We start from the raw sequence: 23,185 nt of genomic DNA, 5'->3' as shown, positions 1-23,185 counted from the left end.
ATTTCATCATGATGACTATGCTTGTATTCTGTTATGTTTACTGTTGAGTACTTATTCCGCTGCTAGTAGTTCTTCGCTAAGGAATTTCCTCACCGGCAAATTCCTCAGTGAAGAATTTCATAAAAATCGCCTATTCACCCCCCCTCTAGTCGATATAACGCACTTTCAATTGGTATCAGAGCAAGGTACTCCCTTGTTCTGTGTGATTTTGGTTTAACCACCTAGAGTTTTAGTTATGTCGACCACAGGTATGACGAAAGTGACATGCCCCATCTTTGACGGTCGCGAGTATCCCAAGTGGAAGGCCATGATGAAGAAATGCCTCATGGCGATGAACAGCGAGCTGTGGACCGTCACTGAGATTGGTCTGACCGATCTGTGCAAGATGACGGAAGCTAATGACATTCGCAAGTACACTCTTCTCAACCTCACGGCGAAGGATGTCATCTGCTCCAGTCTGTCACAAAATCAGTTCAGGAATATCATGCATCTCGATCATGCGAAGCTCGTCTAGGACCGTCTCTCTGAGGTCTATGAAGGTCATCGAACCTGTCATGATCCTTGGTTTGAGGACTTCAAGGAATCTCTCAAAGCGATGACATTCGAACCAGAATCATCATCATCTGCATCATGCCTTATGGCAAAAGATGCTGAGGTAACTGAATGCTACCTATCCAAGTCTAGTGATGATGAATCTGGTGATGAATTTGGACCCAACTATGTCAAACTTGCTTCCCTTGCCACTAAACAACAAAGAGCTTTGGAAAAAGTTTACTACATGCTAAATAAGAGTGATGACATGTTGGGTGAAGAAATGGATCAGTCAAAAGCTTTGGATGAAAGTCTTCAGAGACTTCATACTAAGTATGACACCCTTCAAGATCAACATAACACTCTTTTATATGATCATGAGAAGCTTTCTTATAAATTTCTTTAAAGAAAGCAAGATCTTGAGAAGCTAAGAGTGAGTTATGAAGATCTTCAGAAGGAGCGCGATTCATTACTTGCTCAACAAATCAGCGCTTCTCAGGAAGAATTTGTTCCTCCATGTTTGAAATGCATTGAACGTGAATCTGCTAATTCTTCACCTGAATGTTCAAATGCTGCTAATGTTTCAAATTCTTCACATGCCTCTGCTATCACTAATTCCTCATCTGAGGACATTGCTAGTATCACTCATGATGCAGGGTTGAAGGAATTGTACATGACAGGCATGTACAAAAGCCTCAAAGGGCATCAGGCTCTTTGTGATGTGCTTAAAAAGCAGATCCTCAACAGGAACCCTAGGAAAGAGGGTATTGCCTTTGAGAGGAAACTCAATGCTGATGGTACATATTGGAAGCCTGAGCAGTACCCAAAAACTACATGGGTTGCTACAAAGGGACCTCCAGTTGATCCATCTAACTTATCTGGATTTGCATGTGAATCTCCTCGTTCTGATGATGAGTCATTTGACTCCAGCTATAAACTGTTCAAAAATCAGAATGGTGAAGTATTTGCTAGATATGTTGGCACTAACTGTAGGAACGGCTCCCCTATGAAGAAAATCTGGGTTCCCAAAAGATGCCTTGAAAATCTTCAGGTGAATTTCATTATGACGCCACCTGTAAAGAATAGGAACCCAGATCAAATTCTTCATATGGACCAAATTCTTCATATGGATCATATTCCTCAAAAGGATCAAAGTCCTCATATGAACATCATCATGCTAACCCGTCTATTTCGCAGGGAAGATCTAAGGATTGTGGATATGTGCATTATTCTTCAAATCATTATGTCCATAAGTCCTCGAAGAATTTCTCTACATACTCTTATGCTTACTCTAACCCCTCTTATGTGAAACGAAATGGACTGGCTTCTATGCCATCCTTCTCGTATGGAGCTCGCAGAATGATGAACTCTTTGCCACCCCTTCAGATGTGGGTGGTGAAGAAAAAGAACTAATCTCTTCTGCAAGGTTAGGTCTCTAGACGTACGTAATCGTCTGAAGAATTTGCTGGAGACCCGAGTATGCCTGAGATGACGCAGTCTAATCATGAAGAAATGAACTTTCATTTCTCACGTCCTCACACTGCTTTATCTGTTCTGTTGCTTGATGAAATTGATCTGATGAATTGATGTCATATTCTTTACTGATGAAGTATATGAGTTTGTAAGTTGCACTAATTCATCTGTAGGATGATCAACCCAAAGCCACTAAGTGAGTCCTCGATAGTGGATGTACAAACCACATGACTGGTGACAAGAATCTATTGATGGATGCTCCATTATCTCCGTCGCATCTGAAGCATATCATCTTGCTGACAAAGGCAAAAGTCGGGTATTGGGTCTAGGTAAGGTTGCGATCACAAAGGATCGACACATGGACAAAGTCATGCTTGTTGAGTCCTTAGGATACAACCTTATGTCCGACTCAATGCTTTGTGATCTTGATATGGTTGTTGTCTTTGGCAAGTACCGTTGTGTTGTGGTTATGGAAGCTGACAATTCCAAAGTCTTCGAAGGCTTTAGGAGAGGAGACCTGTATATTGTTGATTTCTCTACAGGATCACAACCAGCCGTGTTCTTACTTGCAAAAACTTCAGAAGGCTGGCTCTGGCATCAACGACTTGGTCATGCAGGCATGAGGAATTTGCACACGCTTGCGAAGAAGAAGCATGTCATTGGCATTGAGAATGTCAAATTCCTCAAGGATCACTTATGCGAAGCCTGTGAAGCTGGAAAGATGACCAAGGCCAAGCATCCAACAAAGACTATCATGACCACTACTCGCCCATTTGAATTGCTTCACATGGATCTCTTCGGTCCTAATCATTATTCTGCTATTTCAAATGAAGCATCTCAATATGGCTTTGTTATTGTTGATGATTACTCTCGTTACACATGGGTACACCTTGTTACTTACAAACATGAAGTGCAGGAAGTCTTCAAACGATTTTCCTCGAGGGCTTCAACCAACTTTGGTGTGAAGATCAAGCACATCAGAAGTGACAATGGCACTGAGTTCAAGAATTCTGGTCTCGATGACTATCTTGATGAACTTGGTATTACTCATGAGTTATCTGCTCCTTATACTCCTTAGCAGAACGATGTCGTGTAGCGCAAGAACATGACTCTTGCTGAGATGGCTCGCACTATGCTTGATGAATACAAAACGCCTCGTCGTTTCTGGACTGAGGCAATTGATACTGCGTGCCACATCATCAACAGAGTATATCTTCACAAATTCTTCAAGAAGACTGCCTGTGAACTCCTCGCTGATAAGAAACCCAATGTAAGTTATTTCAATGTCTTCGGTGCTAAATGTTGGATTAGAGATCCTCATCACAACTCAAAATTTGCACCGAAAGCACATGAAGGGTTTATGCTTGGTTACGGAAAGGACTCGCACACCTACAGAGTCTTCAACAACGTTCTTCACAAGGTTGTTGAAACTGTAGATGTGCGGTTCGATGAAACTAATGGCTCGCAAAAAGAGCACCTCCCTACTGTGATAGATGAACCAGCACCTAAGGAAACTATCAAGTTCAAGGCTACTAAGGATGTCATTCCTACTGAAGAATCTGCTGAAGAATTCATTCTAGAACATGAAGAACGTCGAGCTAATGCACCTGAAGAAAATACTGAAGAAAATGGTGCTGAAGAAAATGCTGATCAAATTCTTCAACGACAACCAGCTCATCCTCGCATTGCAAAAGAAGTGCAAGTTGAAAAGATCATCAATGACATCAAAGCGCCAGGTCCTCTCACATGCTCAAAAGCTTCACATTTGTCTAACTTTTGTGGGCACTATGCTTTTGTCTCTATTACAGAGCCCACTAAGGTAGATGAAGCATTTCTGGAGCCTGAGTGGATTCAGGCCATGCAAGAAGAATTACATCAGTTCGAGCTCAACAATGTCTGGGAACTGGTCAAACGTCCAGATCCTTGCAAGCACAATATCATCGGCACAAAGTGGATCTACCGCAACAAGCAAGATGAAAATGGCCTTGTGGTGAGGAATAAGGCACGACTTGTAGCTCAAGGCTACACACAGGTTGAAGGAATTGATTTCGATGAAACTTTTGCACCTGTTGATAGACTTGAGGCTATTCGCATATTACTTGCTTATGCTAACCATTATGATATCACTTTATATCAAATGGATGTGAAAAGTGCATTCCTCAATGGTAAGCTTGAGGAAGAAGTATATGTTGCTCAACCCCCAGGTTTTGAAGATCCAAAGAATCCTAACAAAGTCTTCAGACTCAACAAGGCCCTCTATGGCCTCAAGCAGGCCCCACGGGCGTGGTATGATACTTTGAAGGAATTCCTCATAACGAAAGGCTTCAAACCCGGTTCACTCGACCCTACTCTTTTCACTAAATCTTATGATGGTGAATTGTTTGTGTGCCAAATATATGTTGATGATATTATCTTTGGCTGTACTGAGCAACGTTATAGTGATGAATTTGCCTATATGATGAGTGAAGAATATCAAATGTCTATGATGGGAGAGCTGAAATTCTTCTTAAGACTTCAAATTCATCAACAACGCAATGGCATATTCATATCTCAGAAGAAATACCTCAAGGATGTACTGAGGAAATTCGACATGCAAGATTGCAAAGGTGTCAAAATTCCTATGCCCACAAATGGCCATATGTGCACTGATGAAAATGGTATTGACTTCGATCATAAGGTATACCGCTCCATGATTGGCTCTTTATTGTACTTATGTGTATCTAGGCCAGATATAATGCTTAGTGTTTGCATGTGTGCCCGATTTCAAGCTACACCGAAGGAATCACACCATAAGGCTGTGAAGCATATTCTTCGATATCTAGCTCACACACCAACACTTGGATTATGGTACCCCAAGGGCTCGGCTTTTGATCTCGTTGGATATTCTGACTCTGACTATGCTGGTGATCGTGTGGACCGCAAGTCAACATCTGGTACATGTCATTTCCTCGGACGATCTTTGGTCTGTTGGTCCTCGAAGAAACAGAACTGTGTATCACTATCTACTGCTGAAGCTGAGTACATTGCCGCTAGTTCTTGCTGTGCCCAATTGCTATGGATGAAGCAAACTCTCAAGGACTACGGCGTCAACATGAAGAATGTGCCAATGAGAGTGCCATCAAGATTGCTCACAACCCAGTTCGGCACTCGAAGACAAAGCACATTCAGATTTGTCATCATTTTCTTCGTGATCATGCGTTGAAGGGCGACATTTCTATTGAGCATGTGAAGACTGAAGAACAGCTAGCCAATATCTTCACAAAGCCCTTGGATGAGAAGAGATTTAGCAAATTGCGGTGTGAGCTAAATATCCTAGAATCTTCGAATGTTCTTTGAAAAGGACACTCATCCTAACACTTATGCAAAATTGATGACTTAGATGTGCAACACATGAAGAAATGTTTTTCTTCAATTCAATGAAGAACAACACTCTTAGTGTGAAGAAATTAACGAAGAATTTGATTCTCAGAACCCTACGATAATTGTATGCGGTGTATGAAATCATCATTCTTATACGGTGGGTCACGCCACCATCAAAAGTTGAAATTCCTCAATTATTCATATTCTTCAACTTTGCATTGTCTTCACTACTTCCATCGTTTTTCTTCATTGACTACATATATATATATATATATATATATAAGTTTATGTTCTCTAAAGCATTCACTTATTGCTAATTCTTCAAGTTGGTTTTTTCTGCTAAGTGAATGTGATCGGACCCTTTCCCCTCTATGCTATTCTCAACCCAATCTATTCACAAATTCTTCATGTGCGTTCTATTTGAAACTCGTTCAAAAACTTCACTATGTCCTTGTCAGCTGAAGAAATTGCGAACGGAACTTTAAAACCTATCTTATCTAAATTTTCGGCTTTGCCGCTCAAACCGTTCCGCATCCCACGATACACTTATCCATTCACCCATGATCACACACGATCTCCACCTCTCAGTACGTGGGTGACACATGTCATGCGAATGAGAAGGGTCAGGGGCACGTTCGTCCAATTTCTTCGGGCGAGCAGTTTTTCACCGTGGCTATAAATACCCCTCCGTCCCTTCCTCACTTCTTTTACTCCGCTCGACCTCTCTCTCCAGCTCGAGCTTCTCAAACCCTAGCGCTGCCGCTACTTCATCATCGCCGATGAGGAAGAGCTTCACTGGCTCGACCTCGTCGCCGACGTACTCGCGCCGACCGCGGAAATCTTCACTCCGCCACCGCCGTAGCCGTCTTCCTCCGCCGAGTTAGGGCGTGGAAGATCTACACAGACGAACTTCATCTCTACACCTCACTGTTCGTCATGTTCTTCGTCCAGGGTAATTAAGTTACTTTTACTGCCCTCGTTGATTCGAATGATTATCTTCAAAATTTTCAAAGGTGTTTTTCATAGCTTCACACACTAAACACCTCACAAGTCATCTGTTCTTGATTCGTTTCTCTAAGCATCATTTTTCTTCAAGATTCCTCAATTGTGTGGACCTTCGATCTATATAACTCTGGAACCAAAGACAAAGAATGCTTAGTGAAATTCTTCAAGACCCATCTGGTCAAATTCCTGAAACTTGTTCTTTTTGAAAAACCCTTTGAGAACGCATATGACCTCTCCAAATTCCTCGCAACTATACTCTGTTCACAGGTACATATGTCAGCTGCTGAATCACTAGGTTCTCATCAACTTAACTCATTTGTAGTGTTCCTCGAAGAAAATTTGCATACTTCTTCAGAGAATTCAATTGTCCAAATTCCTCAACTGAAGAAAATGGCTGACGGTAAGAAGCCACAAAAAGGAGGAAAGAGGCCTGAGGTCAATACAGCGTTTGAGATCCCTGATGAAATATATGCTGGGTACTGCACACCTATTGAGGAAACCAAGAATGAGCGCAAAGTGCGCATTCAGAAGATAGAGAGGAGATGGGATAGAGAGTGGAGGGAGTACATATATGTCACTCCCAAGTATATGAAGAAATTCGCACTCAATCCTCCATGCCCAAGAGCTCCATTGGCACCTGGCCAAATCGCTGATCCCACCAGCCTCAAGCGTGGTGAGGACTATCCTGATGAATGGGCCAAGCGCCAAGCCAAGTTGTCTAAGCAAGCCAAAGAAGCAGTGAGGAAATTCAATGAAGACTCTGCTGCTGCTGCCTCTGCTGAGGCCTTTGCTGTCAAGCCAAAGAAGGTTATGTCAAAGAAGCCTGCGCGCAAGCCAAGTGCTTCACCAACAATGCCCTCAAGGCCAAGTTCCTCAGCAATGCCCTCATGGCTAGAATCCTCAAAGCCCTCACGGCCAATTCCTCATGCTGCTCCTGTTCCTCCAAAATCCTCAGCTCCTCCGCCAAAGCCCTCAGCTGTTCAGACTAAATCCTCAGCACCTGTGCATCTCGCCTCGTGCCAAAGGACTGCAGGCATCTCCATTGTCTCAGGTGTCTCATCTAGTTCCTCAGCTGGCCCCTCACTGCTAAAGACAAAGGCTACTGCTGGACGAGGTCCTCGCCCATGTCCTCAGAAGAAACAAGTCGCTTTCCAAGTGTCGTCTGAAGAAGACGAAGCTGATGATGATGAACTTGCAGAAATCATCAGAGACAGGCAAGTCAGGGCCGCTAGAGCCAAAGGAACAAATGTGCCACTGCTTTTGGATCCCAAGTTGATCCTCGACTACATTGATGTTTGGCACAAAGACCCCAACACTCCCATGCCCGACTTAAAGCTGACTCCAGGCCAAAGTCATATGCTGACCCACTTCATTCAAGAAGAAAAGTGGAAATTTGAGAAGGCCAGGCAAATCAAGAAAGCGCAGTACAAGAAAGAGCGCTATCTGAAGAAAAACATTGTCTCTATGACAACTGAAGAACTTGTCACTATTCAGACTGAGATCAAGAAACTCAGTGATGACTTTGACGCATATCGCGCTGATTGGCTTGGAGCCAAGGTTCGTTTTGTGAAACTTGCAGATAACTTCACTTCCAATGTTGCAGCCCCAACGCAACAGGAAATTCCTCAGGCTGAAGCATCTGCTCAGCCACTGAAGAAAATGCCAGCACCGCTGATGACAATCAGGCTACTGAAGAAAATGTGAGTTCCAGGGCTGATGACTGCATTCCAGCCGCTGAAGAAATTGCCAGGGCACCCACTAGTGGTGCGCCTGAAGAAAATGAAGAACTCAGGGCAACTGCATCAGTTGTGTCTGAAGAAAATCAACCAGATTCCTCAGCTGCTCCTGCACCAACTTCAACTCCAATCCTTCCATCTGCATCAGATGTGAAGAAGACCAAGGTAGCAGAGCGGGCTACAGTGAAGAAAAGGAAAGCATCAGCTGCTTCAGATTCTTCAGCTCCGAAGAAAATGAAGCCTATGGCAAGTTCATTTGCAAATCCCATTGATGTTGTTCCAATCTCAACCAGGCCATCAAAGGACCTTATTCTTTTTGATGAAGAATATGTGATCCCCAGCGGATCAGATGAAGAAACTCCTTCTACTGCTTCGTCAGAGCAGATTGATGAAGAAATAGAAGTGGATGCGATCCCTTCAACACCTGTCATCCCCTCGCCCATGCCTCAGTTCACAGCTGAAGAGGCTGGCGTTGAAGAAATGGAAGATGAAGATGTGGACGTTGGCTGCTCCACACCCGTAATCAGTGATGAATTCTGGGACAGTCAACATCCAAACTCTCCAATGTTCACACCACTGCAGCAAATACCTCAGTCGCCTGCACCAACTGTTCAAATGGGCTCTGAAGAAACTCATCCCACTGCATCTGTCCATGAGGAAATTCCAGCCACTAGCGCTGAAGAAACTGCTGCTGCTGAACAACCAATGATGCAGACTGCCACTGAGGAGGAACCAGAAATTCCTCAGCCTGAAGAACCTGCGATTGAGATTCCTGAGGTCATGATGCAACTCACTGGCACTCCTCTGCCGAAGCCAAAGGATCCATTCTCACGCAAGCAAAAGTTCAAGACTGATGATTTCTTCGGCGAGCACATATTCTTCGAAGATTACAACCCATATAACTCTGCTCGCATTAGGAAGAGGCATTTCTGGACTGCTAGTCAAGCCAATTTCTATTCCTCAGTGCTGTTCAACAAGGAGAAAATCTTCTACCATGAGCATATTCCTCACGTGGATATGGAATCTCTGCCGTGCTTCGCACCAGTCCTCAGTGTTCTTCATGATGCTGGACTGCTAAACTTTTTCTCTGACATCTGTGATTGGAATGAAGAACTGATTTTTCAATTCTATGCAACGCTGCACATCACCGGAGATGCCGAAGATGTGAATTCATGGGTGTTGGACTGGATGTCTGAAAATACTCACTACACTGCACCAGCCTTGCTTCGTGCTCTACCACTCAGTCCTCCCCTTGAAGAAGCTCGCTGCATCTACAGTGAATCTAAGCTAACACATCATTACATGCAGGTGCTGATGAAACCTTTGAAGCCAGGTCAAGCACCAAAAACCAAATTCCTCATAAAGGAATTTCTGTACGTGCCCAGAACTTTCTATCATATTCTTACGAGGACAATCAGTCTTATCAAAGGCCACGACTCATCTGATGAGGAAATTGTTGGCATCATGAAGAATCTGGTATTCAACATCGTTCATGGCATTCCTGTCAATTATCACGATTTCTTCATGAGGACTGTGGCAAATGTTGCACTGTCTCCGTTTGAGCTGAATCCTTATGCACCTTGGATTATGAGATTCCTCAGGACAAGGTCTTCACTCAACTACAAAGCTGATTTCCAGAATCACCTCAGCTACTTGCCCCCAATTGAAGTCCTCAAGTAGACATATTCCTCAGTTGATGTAAAGGGCAAGGCACCAGCTGTAACAGATGAAGGCATTCGTCCAATGGATGGTCAGTCTTGCAAAGCTGCATCTTCTTCCACCAATGATGACTCTGCCAATGCACCCAAGTCCACTCCTCAAGCCACTGCTCCGCGCGTGATGACTGACCGTGAACTTCTGCTTAGTCTTCACCAGAAGGTGGATCGAAATCACAAATGGGTTAAGCGTCAGTTTGGTTCACTTCTTCACAACATGACTGCCACACACAATGCAGTGAAGAAAAACTATTACTACCTCCATCAAGTCTTCGGTCGCACCTGGGCAATCCTGTCACATCTGTATGGTGAAGAAGATCTGAAGAAAATGGGTTTCAATGAAGATTTTGACTGGTCTGCACCTCCACCGAAGAAATTCAAGAAGGTCAAGGTTCCTTCTCTGGTGGCCAGCTCATATTCTTCATCGCGCGACACTGATGAAAATGAAGACTTGGACAACACTGCGGCAGGCCCTACTACAACAAACGACCCCAACAACGCTGGCGCTCTTGCATCAACTTGAATTTCTTCAGGGGCGTTAGTCCTCATATTCGATCCTTTTGGTCATTTCATGACAAAGGGGGAGAATTTTGAGTTAGTCTTCAAGCGGGTCTTTCTATATGGGCGTTTTTTTGTTAAGTTACAACGCTCGTTCTTGTGAGACTTTATTGGATCGAGTTATAAACTTAAACCCGATGGTGCTCTGATACTCTTGATACGTTTTCTTGCATGCTTATTCCTCGTTAATATTATTGCACGCATGCTGAATTACATCAGTCACCATATTTCATCATGCATTTCAAATTCTTCACTGTTATATGTCAAATGCGTGTATGAATTACAAGATATAGGGGAAGATCTCCATGATTCAAATCTTCAAGTGTGCATTGCTTCAAAAGCAAATTCCTCACTATGCACATCTTCAGGGGGAGTTCTTCTATATCTTGCAATCAAATTCCTCAATATCAGTACTAACACTTCATATGTTTATCCCCTTTGAAAACTTAACCTATATTGTCATCAATCACCAAAAAGGGGGAGATTGTAAGTGCATCTAGTGCCCCTTAGTGATTTTCGTGTATTGAAGACTTATAGGTTAAAGGACTAATGCGTTTTTGAGTGTACACAGGTCTATAAGTCAATGAGGAGTTTGATATTTATAGAGAAAGTCAACCCCTAAAAATGAAGTTCTTCGACTGAAGACTTTGGATCTCTGAAGACCTTCTGAAGACTTTGAAAGTGAAGAAATTGGTGTGACCGTGAAGACTTGGTATTCATTCGAGGAACATGAAGCGTGAAGACTTTTGTTTTCGTAGTTTCATTTTCTCTTTCTTGAGTCATAGGAAACACCGTACTGTTAAAGGGGGTCGAGGAAATCCTAAGGAAAATTTTCCATGTGATGCTCAACTCAAAATCCTACACCTACCAATCCCTTCGAGTGAAGCCATTGGAAATCTCATATAGTTCAGTCAATTTCTTCAGTGACAGAGACGAAGTTCTTCTGGTCTCTGAGGAATTTGTCCTGACTGAGGAGTTAGGAATTCGCCAGTGCGGATTGCCTACACAGTGAGGAACATGATAGCCCTGAGGATTTTGCTACTCAAAATTCCAACCGTTGCTGTGCTATGCGCCAGCTGTCCCAAAATATCTATACACCTAACGGTCATATCATTGAAGGGCATTTATGTCTTATCATGTCGGGCTGTTCCCTAGGCTATAAATAGCCGCCCCCTACAACCACTAGTTGGTTGGCTGCTTCGAGAGAAACTGACACTTGTCATTTGAGAGCAACCCATCCTCTGAGGACTTTGAGTGAAAATCATCAAGTGAGGAAAAACCCAAAACCCAAACACCTACAAACCCCAAGTGATTGAGCATAACTCAAGAGATTGATCCTGCGTGCATCCGACGCTTATTACCTTTGAAGACTGTGCTTCTTCCAGATGGTTAGGCGTCATAGTCTAGAGCATCCAAGAGGAATTGTGGATCGCCGAGTGACCAAGCTTGTGAAGGTTTGGAAGTCACCTGAAGACTTACCAAGAGTGATTGGACGAGGTCCGTGTGACCTTAGTTCAAGGAGAATACGGTGAGTACTGGGTGTCCTGAGCTGCGTGTTTAAGACTGGGTGTCCGGGACTGTGTGTCCTCGAGTTTAAATACTCAGCCGCTCCAACCAGACATACAACTGAGACAACAGTTGGAACTGGTCTACCAAATCATTGTCTTCACCAAGCTTACTGGTTCCATTTCCTCAACTCTTTCATTTCCTCATAATTGAGTTGTGTACTTGTTCATATCTGTGTTTGAAGACTTTGACTGAAGACTTTCTCAATTTCCTCAGTTCAATTTCTTCAGTCTGTTTGTCTTCATCCTGTGTTATCCTGTGCTTACGCTTCCTGTACTCTGTGCCTGTCTTCATTTCATCATGATGACTATGCTTGTATTCTGTTATGTTTACTTTTGAGTACTTATTCCGTTGCTAGTAGTTCTTCGCTAAGGAATTTGCTCACTGGCAAATTCCTCAGTGAAGAATTTCATAAAAACCGCCTATTCACCCCCCCTCTAGTCGATATAACGCACTTTCAGGCTCGCGCGTGGTGCCCGTGCCATCTATTTTCGAGTGGCATGCCACGAGGGCCTCTCGGTGACTCTCTGAGCCGTCCAACCTGTTCGGACGGCTCGCTCCCGGGTGACCTGGATATTTGATGGCCACATGATGGGTGGATTTTATGCATACTTGGTAGAGTATATTCTAGTGCCAAAATCCTCGTATCATATCCATCTAGCACTTATTCATGTCTTCAATGCATAGTTTTCTGTATTTACTTGTTTTACCAAGTTTGTTGCATAATTATTTATTTATTTATTTTCCTTTATGTTGTGCTCTTCATAGGTGTGTTGACATGTTCATGATCTTAGGACATCAAAAGAACCAAGTTGGGAGTCAAACAGAGAAGTTTCAGGCACCAAATCAATACCCTTTGGAGAGTTTGATGATTCAAGGCCTCTAACACATCGGGCTTTTCTCTAGCAATCCAATGAGCCCAAAAACGTCAAAATATGAGTTCATATAAAGAGCAGCTCCCGAAGTCCATAGAGAATGACGGCCTTCCATATGAGCATAGCCGTTTGTATGGGAGCTCGTATGACCTTCAGGCAGCTCCGAAAATTGGCCAGAACTTTCCCGTTTTTGCTCCGATTTTGTACCCATTTTCCCCTATGCTATCCTTGACGACCAAGTCTTGTATCGGACGTGGATTTGGATCCCCTAGAGCCCTTGTATGAAAGGGAAGAGGCTAGATCAATGGAGCACACCGCTTATAAGAAGACCTCCAGCCCTAGCCACCGCATCAAGCCATCTCCATCCTCCACAAGTCTTATTTATAGCCACCACACCTATGTTGCAGCAACTCCACCATAGAGAGAAGGGCCTAGACAAGGAAGAAGGAACGAAGGAGATGCCAGCACGCCGGCCCTCCGGCCAGCGCCCTCCTCATCACCGCCTCCATGCCTCTCTCCGTCTCCCACTTCGTGTTGTCTTGTAACATGTCCCTAAACTCTGTACTCCATCACCATATTTGATTAATATAATTAGTACTTGGGGGAATAAGATGAACTCTAGTATGTACTAGTACCGATTTTCTTGTCGATATGTTATCCCCTTCACATGTTTATGTTAGTAGTCTTCTTGATGTTGGGTGAAGTCGACCATTCAACATATGTAAATTTTGGACGGAAGGTTATTATACTGTTGGCAAACCGGCTGGTTGCAGAGGTGGGTGCGTGACAGGCCCTATCTCCCTTCATCCCGGATCTTTGCAGCAGGGGCTAAACGGAGACCACTTTGACTGCGTCCATGGGGACCTTTTCCCCTTAATCACTATTTCATAACCGAAGTGTGGAAGAACGGTCATGGTGTATGTGATAGGAGCTGCCACATGTATGCACAATCTGTACCGGCTCCGCCCACAAAGATAAACATGTAAAGTGGCTTAGTATTCATAGAACATACAGGTAGTGATGACTCTGAACACCTTGAGAATGCCCTTATTACTCAATCGCCGCCCGTTCATTTTATTTGCTATTTTATTTATGTTTTTACCTCCTCATACTTGTTTAGATAAAACCGCCCTTATTATCATTTCCGCTAGCAACTGACGAATAGGTTATTTCTAGATAATGCTCTGGGTGTAAAAATAGCCACGTAAGTGACGACGTAGCTACAGGGTTGGTAGTTACCTCTACAACACCGCTCCTTGTGGGATCGGCATACTCTGCTTACCACGAATTGCAATAGCGATGTGCCCTTGTAGGTCATCAAGCTTTTCTGGCGCCGTTGCCGGGGAGCAAAAGCGTTCGGTTATTACCTTCCCGCTCACACATAGTTTATTTTGTTAGTTGTTATTTATATCAGAAAAGAAAAATATACTACTAAACATGTCTTGTGAGATGTCTATCCAGCATCATATGGAACTTGCGATGGAAGAAAAGAGGTACAAGAGTCTACCATTTTTGGCTACCGATTAAGCAAACTTGAAATACTGGATTAAACTGGCAAAAGAATGCTCGTCACTTATACTTCATTCATATCGGGTGTCATGCACATATTGTGGATCCAAAGAGCACCTTCAATATCAATGTAAGTACAATATTGATCCTGTATTAGCAAGATATAAAATTCTTAGTAAATCCAATGCTAGTATGGAGGTTTTACAATTTGTGCTTCTTGCGGGTGCTGATGAGGTTCTACATTACATATTGGGTATGAATATTAGAGATGCTATCCTTGATACATTTTACATTGAGTTTCAGCCTATCCATATCTTTTTCCTAGATAATTTATGTGATAATGCATTGGTTGTCAATGAACAAGAGTGGATTCTATCCGTCCTAGAAGCAGAAAAATTATTGCAGGAATCCCAGAAAGATGAAGGAAAGTATGCAAACAATGAAGAGCAAACAACCCCCTATGATGAATGGTTAGGAGAAGTGGTAAGAGATCATGAATTAAATAAGTATGAAACTAACTTGTAGCAAGATAAAAGGAATCACAAAGAACAACTGAACTGGATGAACAAGTGTGCTTAGAAGAAAAGGAAAGCATCGAGGAAGAATAAGAGGAGGAAGAAATTCACCCATGCCTACGTCTCACTTCCAAGAGTAACCTCTTGCGCATACTTGATAAGTTCTTTGACTCAAGAAGTGTATTATGTCTAAAAATACATTAGAACTGCTAGGAATCTTGAAGAGGAAGAAGAACACAAAGAAAAGGGGATCACGATAAAAGAATTGTTTTGTACCCCACATTTATTCAAACTCTTTGAGACGCCAGAATCAGAGTATGATAATTCTAGTGTGAATGAACTTGATGCATCCCCCAAGTGTGGAGGATAATGATCAGGAGTTGCTAAGCATCTTATTTGAAGAGCTTAGTATTAGCTATAGTGATAAACTACATGAAGGAAATACTCTTGATTTATCTACTCTAATGTCCAACTATGCTTCTTTGGACGATTTACTTATGCAGGAGAAACCATTAAGGATTGTTGAATTATCCACTCCAAAGGAATAATTTTATGAAGTGTTCCCCTACAATGGTAGCCAAGGTGATGTATTAAAATTTATTCATAAGTCTCTAACCCTTGTACTGCAGAAGTACATGGAGACGTGTCTACCTAGTCTGGTGCACCAATTCTCGCTTGAGAGCGAGGACCTCTTCACATACATGATGCCGATGCACCACAAGAGGATACGGCTCCGACTACACTTTGTTATGAGATGCTCCAAACAGTGGTCAGAGGCAAGTCCAGCTACATATGGTGTGGATATCCTCCGGTGGATTTGTGGAGCATCAAAGCCTAGCTATATGGATCTAAAGAAAGCGCTATCGGGAGGCAGCCCAAAAGTAAGTAGGAGTCTTTATTAGTTTTGAGTCATTATAGTTTAGTTTGCATTGGCACTTTGCATGAACTGTTGTTAAAGTTGGTTTGGTTAGTCTTCATTAGGTGAAATTTTTGTCTACTCAAAAATTTATATGTGGTACAATTGCACGGTTGGATCTTCTTACTATTTTCCTAGTACAAGTGTTGGAACTAATCCCGCAGGAATTTTGGAAGTAAACAAAGTTCTAGATGAAACAAAAGAAAATACGTCATTTTATAAGACCAGCCATGATCGTATGCACCATCATATCAAGAGAGGGAGGTGCCAACCAAAAACATCCAGAGGTGACAAATCCAATGATGGCGTGTCATGTGAGCGCAAGTGCTTGTATACTCGATCATATGTCTCCTCAACGAAGACAAGCAGATTGCAGAGCCAAAGACAACGTCCCGTACGAGCGTGTATGCTCATATGAGTGCTTGTATGAAGCTCTGGCAAAAGGAAATCGGAGATCCAGAGCGCAAGACATCGTTTTGTGGGAGAGCTCATGCTCGTATGGTTGGGTGCCGATGGTGTGTGCCACAACAGAGTAAAGGATGGCGGACCGTACGACCAAGAGCGGTCCTACATGTGCTCGTACCAAGGCAAGAAAATGCCCAATTTATTTGTTTAAGACAAGGTTAGTGGACTGTATTTTAACCATCCGCATGCACTTTAATGTTTATTATTCACCATTGAAGCCTCCCAACAAATAAACTTTGTACTTCTTCATGCTTTCTTTTATTTCTTTTGCCTGGTTGGGTATATGAACTACGCTCGTATACCGAAGCATGTGTTCTTTTTATCTTGTGTGTTTATTTTTGCAAAGGTTTGGACCTAGTGTGGTGACACGTATGGTATGGTGCCAACCGTATGAAAACCCCCACAAGCCACACACGGTCGCTTCGATTCGACAAAATCTTCAACTACAAGTGCCATGTTCTATTGTACAATATCAAAAACGTTTGATGAAGCGTAGGTCCATGTCCATTTTAAAAGAGAGGTTACTTGCACCTCAACGGTAAAAAGTTTTTACTAACCGTTTTGATATCTAAGCTTGGGGAGATAACTACTTTCCATAATCTCCTTCAATAACTTACACTTTTTCCTTTTGTTTCATAATTTTCTTGAGACTAGATCTTGCAAAGTTCTAAGCTTGGGGAAGTTATTTTTGCATGTGTAGAGTCTTGTTCAATGATCTTCATCTAATGAATACCGTGCAATCATATGTGTCCCACTATTTTATAAGCCTGCTTAAGTATTATTCTCTGTATTTGTATAAGGGAATCACTTACTCAAGTTAGGCCCCATATTGCCAAGTTAGTATTTTTATGCACCTTCTTCAACTTTTGGCTTAGCTTGGGAACAATCTTGTGATCCTCTCAAAGACACTGCCACAATCTCTACTTTTACAACAAAAAAGTGATGATGGTTGTATAAAAAGTTTGAAACTTGTTAGAACTATTCTAAAAGAAAAGGACATGGAGTAGCTCAACCCCATGGTGTTTGATGCAATAGACTCAGTGGTCCTTGCTTTGAGTGTTGTTTATATGGAATCGGTATTCCTCAGTATTCAAGATTATGCCAAAATATGTGTTGCAATACATGGCGCTTGATATGTCTCAGACGTATCTACTTTTCCAAACACTTATGCTATTGCTTTGGACTCTAATTTGTATGATTTGAACGAAACTAACCCGGACTAACGTTGTTTTCAGCAGAATTACCATGGTGTTATTTTTGTGCAGAAATAAAATTTCTCGGATTGAGCTGAAAATTTACGGGGAATATTTCCAGAATATATAAAAAATATTGGCAAAGAGAACTATCGGAGGGGGGCCACCCAGGAATCACGAGCTCAGGGGGCGCGCCTAGCCCCCAGGGCTCGCCCTATGAGCTTGTGGGTCTTGCATGCCTCCGTTAGCCCTAAGTCCAACTCCATAAGTAATGGCTCGGGGAGAAAAAATTCAGAGAGAAGGAATCATCGCGTTTTACAATACAGAGATGCCGCCACCTCCTGTTCTTCATCGGGAGGGCTGATCTGGAGTCCGTACGGGGCTCCGGAGGGTGGAATTTGTCGTTGTCGTCATCATCAACCATTCTCCATCAACAATTCCAAGATGCTCACTGTAGGTAGTGAGTAATTCCTTTGTAGGGTTGCTGGATGGTGATGGAGTTGGATGAGATTTGTCATATAATCATTTAATTTGTTAGGGCTTGATCCCTAGTATCCACTATGTTCTGAGATTGATGTTGCTATGACTTTGCTATGCTTAATGCTTGTCATTAGGACCCGAGTGACATGATTTCAGATCTAAACCCTCTATGTTTTCATGAATATATTTGAGTTCTTGATCCTATCTACTAATTATATGCACTTGTTATTGTTCTGATACGTAGACCCCAAAGTGTTAATAGTTGGGACACTCTCCGATGATAACTGTCATTCGAGGAGTTCATGTATTCACCATGTGTTAATGCTTTATTCCAGTTCTCTATGAAAAGGAGGCCTTAATATCCCTTAGTTTCCTTATGGACCCCGCTGCCACGGGAGGGTAGGACAAAAGATTTCATGCAAGTTCTTATTATAAGCACATATGACTATATATGGAATACATGCCTACATTCGATTGATGGATTGTAGCTATTGTGTATCTCTCTAGGTTGTGACTCTTACATGATGAATATGCTGGTGCAATATCTACCAACCTTGTGATTTGGAGATTATCGACAGAAACAGGTATGGACTGATTTGTTTGATAGTCCATAAAGAGAGAAAAAGTCCATACACAACTGGAGAGAATGTTGTCTCCAGTTTTGAGTTTGAAAGAACTTCACTGAAGTATATCTGCGTTGTAGAGAAGAACGAGCTATATTTGTTGAAGTCATATAGTCGAGAAGATTGATGTGAAGAAGGCGACCCCTTGAAAGTTCTCCTGAAGAAAAGCTTTTGATTCGGTACTGTCGTCCAAATAAATGGACTGTAGCGATGGAAGTCGAAGACAAAGTGAAGACGTAGTATTCATTTCATTGTTCTTCTTTCATTCTTTTGAGTCACAGGACCTCCGTACTATTAATAGGGGTATAGGCTGTCGAAGCTTAAGGTCTGATTTGATGCGTAGCCAAAACCTATGAAAGTTGCGAGATAAATCTCTTTGTGCTCCGAGCAAATACTTGTCAGCAAGAGACTGTGATCTTCTTCGCTGCAAGAGATTTGTCTTAGAACGAGGAGTTAGCATTACTTGCTTCGCAAGCAATTTTACTGTTGCACTCAAATCCGATCGTTGGACTCGTGTCGTTTGGCCATTGGCTGATCCCGATGTGTCTAATTTGGTCATTTCCCATTAGGGAAGGCTGCGGCTATAAATAGGCACCCCGCTCCAACATTGTTCGTTGGTTGCTCCGCTTGAGATTTATGAGAAGATGGTTTTGAGCAACCCCTCTCTGAGTGATTTGATTTTAAGATCCACCGAGAGAAAAATCAACAGCCCGAACTTAGACAATGGTTTAGCATCATAGTGGTTCTGAGTTAGAGTTCATGTACCTATTACTCTTGAGAGTTGCGCACTCTCTAGACAGATAGGTTTTGGCTCGAGTGTTGAAGAGTTGTTGTGTTCACCGAGCTAGATCTTCAGCAAGCAAGAGTCATTGTGGTCGCGAAGGTCGACCAAAGGTTTGGAGATTGCCGACAAGGATCTACCACGAGTGAAATCAATCTGAGTCTGATTAGCTCTGCGTTGAAGGAGAATAGGGTGCAGAGAGTTTATGTTCCGTGTTAAGTCACAACCCCTCCAAGCAGACGTAGCCCTTTGGCAGAACGGTGAACTGGTGAAACATCCATTTTGCATCATGCTTTTATATTGATATTTATTGCATTATGGGCTGTTATTACACATTATGGTACAATACTTATGCCTTTTCTATCTTATTTTACGGGATTTACATGAAGAGGGAGAATGTCGGTAGCTGGAATTCTGGACCGGAAAGGAGCAAATCCGAGAGACCTATTCTGTACAACTCCAAAAGTCCTGGAAATTTACGGAGAATTATTTTGGAATATATAAAAAATATTGAGAGAAGAAAATACCAGAGGGGACCCACCAGGTGGCCACAAGCTTGGGGGCGCGCCCCTAGGGCTTGTGAGCTCCTTGGTAGGGCTCCGGTGCCCATATTCAGCTATACGAAGCGGTTTGACCTAGAAAAAACATAAGGAAGCTTTCAGGACTAAGCGCCGCCATCTCGAGGCGGAACCTGGGCAAAAGCATTCTAGGGCTCCGGCGGAGCTGTTCTGCCGGGGAAACTTCCCTCCGGGAGGGGGGGATCGAAGTCATCGTCATCACCAATGGTCCTCTCATTGAGAGGGGGTCAATCTCCATCAACATCTTCAGCAACACCATCTCCTCTCAAACTCTAGTTCATCTCTTGTATTCAATCTTGGTCTCAAAATCTCAGATTGGTATCTGTGGGTTGCTAGTAGTGTTGATTACTCCTTGTAGTTGATGCTAGTTGTTTTATTCAGTGGAAGATCATATGTTCAGATCCTTAATGATATTCAATACCCCTCTGATCTTGAACATGAACATTCTTTATGAGTAGTTATTTTTGTTCCTCAGGACATGGAGGAAGTCTTGTTATAAGTAATCATGTGAATTTGGTATTCGTTCGATATTTTGATGAGATGTATGTTGTCTTTCCTCTAGTGGTGTTATGCGAACATCGACTACATGACACTTCACCATGATTTGGGCCTAGAGGAAGGCATTGGGAAGTAATAAGTAGATGATGTGTTGCTAGAGTGATAGAAGCTTTAACCCTAGTTTATGTGTTGCTTCGTAAGGAGCTGATTTGGATCCACATGTTTCATGTTGTGGTTAGATTTATCTTAATTCTTCTTTCATGGTTGCGGATGCTGGAGAGAGGGGTTAATCATAAGTGGGAGGCTTGTCCAAGTAAGGACAGAACCCAAGCACCGGTCCAACCACATCTCGAATTATCGAAGTAATGAACGCAAATCATATGAGCATGATGAAAACTAGCTTGACAATAAATCCCATGTGCCCTCGGGAGTGCTTTGCTTTATATAAGAGTTCTTCAGGCTTATCCTTTGCTACAAAAAGGATTGGGCCACCTTTCTGCACCTTAGTTACACTTGTTACTTGTTACCCATTACAAATTATCTTATCACAAAACTATCTGTTACCGATAATTTTAGTACTTGCAGAAAATACCTTGCTGAAAATCGCTTGTCATTTTCTTCTGCTCCTTGTTGGGTTCGACAATATTACTTATGGAAAGGACTACTATAGATCCCCTATACTTGTGGGTCATCAATTGGTCTACCAAATCTAAATGTCGCCATCAAGCACTAGTGGTTCTTTCTACTTCACCGCAATTCCTTTAGGAGTTCTTATTCATGCTCTGCGTCAACAGTATCTGATCATTGTGTTTGTTTATCACTCACTTGAGTTTATCTTCGTGTATCAATCAGTTGTATTCCCTTCACTCTGTTTAGTTATTATCATTACATTTCACTCGTCTCCCGCATCATGTTTTGTCTCGTACTACTACATCTGTTTGCATGTTGTATTACTCTCATCGTAGTTAAACCCACAATTTCCTGAGCTCGTACTGTTATCAATGCTTTCATTGAAGAATATGCTTCTGACGAAGAAGATTGATTCTACTTATTTCCTTCTTTACCTTACTCCGCTGTTGTGAGTGAGATCAGTTTCAAAACATTCGAAAGAATTATTGAATCTCCCATTCACCCTCCCTCTGGTCGATATACTCTCGGTCCTAACAATTGGTATCAGAGTGGGTACTCCATGTCTCTGTTTATTGAAGGTCTAACGCCCTTAGAGTTTTGAGCATGTCATATGCAGGTAGATCCTCGCACTTTGAAAGATTTCTTATCTTTGATGGAAATGACTATCTATACTAGAAGCAACATATGAGAGTCAGGATTCAAGCTACCAACTATGATCTATGGAAGTTTTTGGAAGATGGCTACACCATTCAGCAACCGAACAATCTGAACACCAATGATAAAGCAATTCTACAACTGGATGCTCAAGCAAAAGATATCAATTGTAGTAGTCTATCAAAAGGCATATTCTTTTAGTTCCAAAGACTCAATACTGCAGAGCAAATTTGGGATGTCATCAATGATTCTCATGAAGATTTTGTTGCCAGATCAGATCCCCACACTCAAATGCTTCGTGCCATGTTCACGGGATTCAGAAGTCTTTGTAAAGAAAGTGCCATGGAACTCACTAATCAATTGACAAACATTCTTGAAAGACTACATCAGCGAGGAGTAACTGATATCACCGATAGAGATATGGTCAACAAGCTTCTCATTGCTCTTGATGAATCCTTCGATCACATGGTAGCTAAAATCAAACAAAGACCAGAATATGAAGAGCTTCACTTTGTTGAGGTTATGACACTGATGTCTAATCATGAAGAAAAGATGGAACTGGAAAATGCCAATCAAGAATCTTCTTTGGAAAGTGAAGGAGAAATTCTCTCACACTATGGCAGTTCTAAAGAAGAAGAAGATATTGAGAATCAACACACCATCACCAGAGAACTTGAAATGCTCACACAAAGGTTAAGTGATCTCAAAAGACAGAACCTATATCTCGTGAATGATGATGAAGATGAGATGCCTGAATCGTCAAGAATAAGATTGCCTCCAAAAGATATGAAGTGCTTCAAGTGCAAATTATACAGACATCTCATATCAGACTGCCCCATCTAGGAAAGACCAAGCAATAGATGGAAATATCTTCACTGCAATGGATTCGCTTGAATGGATCATCATACTAAGCTCTCGAAGAACAATAAATCTCCATCATCATCTTCCTCGACGAGACCAGTCACTGATGTTTAGGCCAAAGCTACAATCGAATCCAACATGAAGAAAATCTCTCAGCCGAACAGGGCATACACTGACATGAGAATGCATTTTGAAGATGATAATTCTCACTCAGATTCTAATGATGAAGAGAATCAAAGAAGGATAGGAAGGAGCAATGCCTTCATTGCATATGACTCATCAGACAACTCCCTCGAATCAGATGCTGATGATGATGATTCAAGCGATGATAAACCAATCGCCTTCTGTCTCATGGCAAAATCCTCAAAGGATCAGGTATCAACAAAACAACAAAAATCCATGAATGGACACTCTCTTGAATACATTGCTTATGCTAAACTTGTTAAAATGGCAAAACCTCATGAAGATGAGCTTGAAATGCTTGAGATAAATCTTAGGAAGACCGAAGGATTACTGGTTGAAGAGATGGAGAAGAATCAAAAGTTGATCGAAGAGCAAGATGATTTTTCTTAAACTATTGATGATCTTACCACTCGATATGATTCCCTATTAGTTGACTATGAGAGTTTATCAGATGAACTCCTTAATAGGAATCAAGATCTC

The 23,185-nt window shown here is 42.2% G+C and overlaps 1 pseudogene; it reads left to right on the top strand.

Moving 5' to 3' along the window:
* Positions 1-250: 250 nt before the first annotated feature.
* Positions 251-1,944, top strand: LOC147959351 (uncharacterized; annotated as a pseudogene).
* Positions 1,945-23,185: the final 21,241 nt, after the last annotated feature.

The sequence above is a fragment of the Triticum urartu genome, chromosome 7A (genome assembly GCF_056163025.1).
Source record: "Triticum urartu cultivar PI428250 chromosome 7A, HENAU_Tu73, whole genome shotgun sequence".
NCBI classification, from domain to species: Eukaryota; Viridiplantae; Streptophyta; class Magnoliopsida; order Poales; family Poaceae; genus Triticum; species Triticum urartu.
Note: the sequence above shows the minus strand (reverse complement) of the source record. Positions and strands in the feature narration are given on the sequence as shown.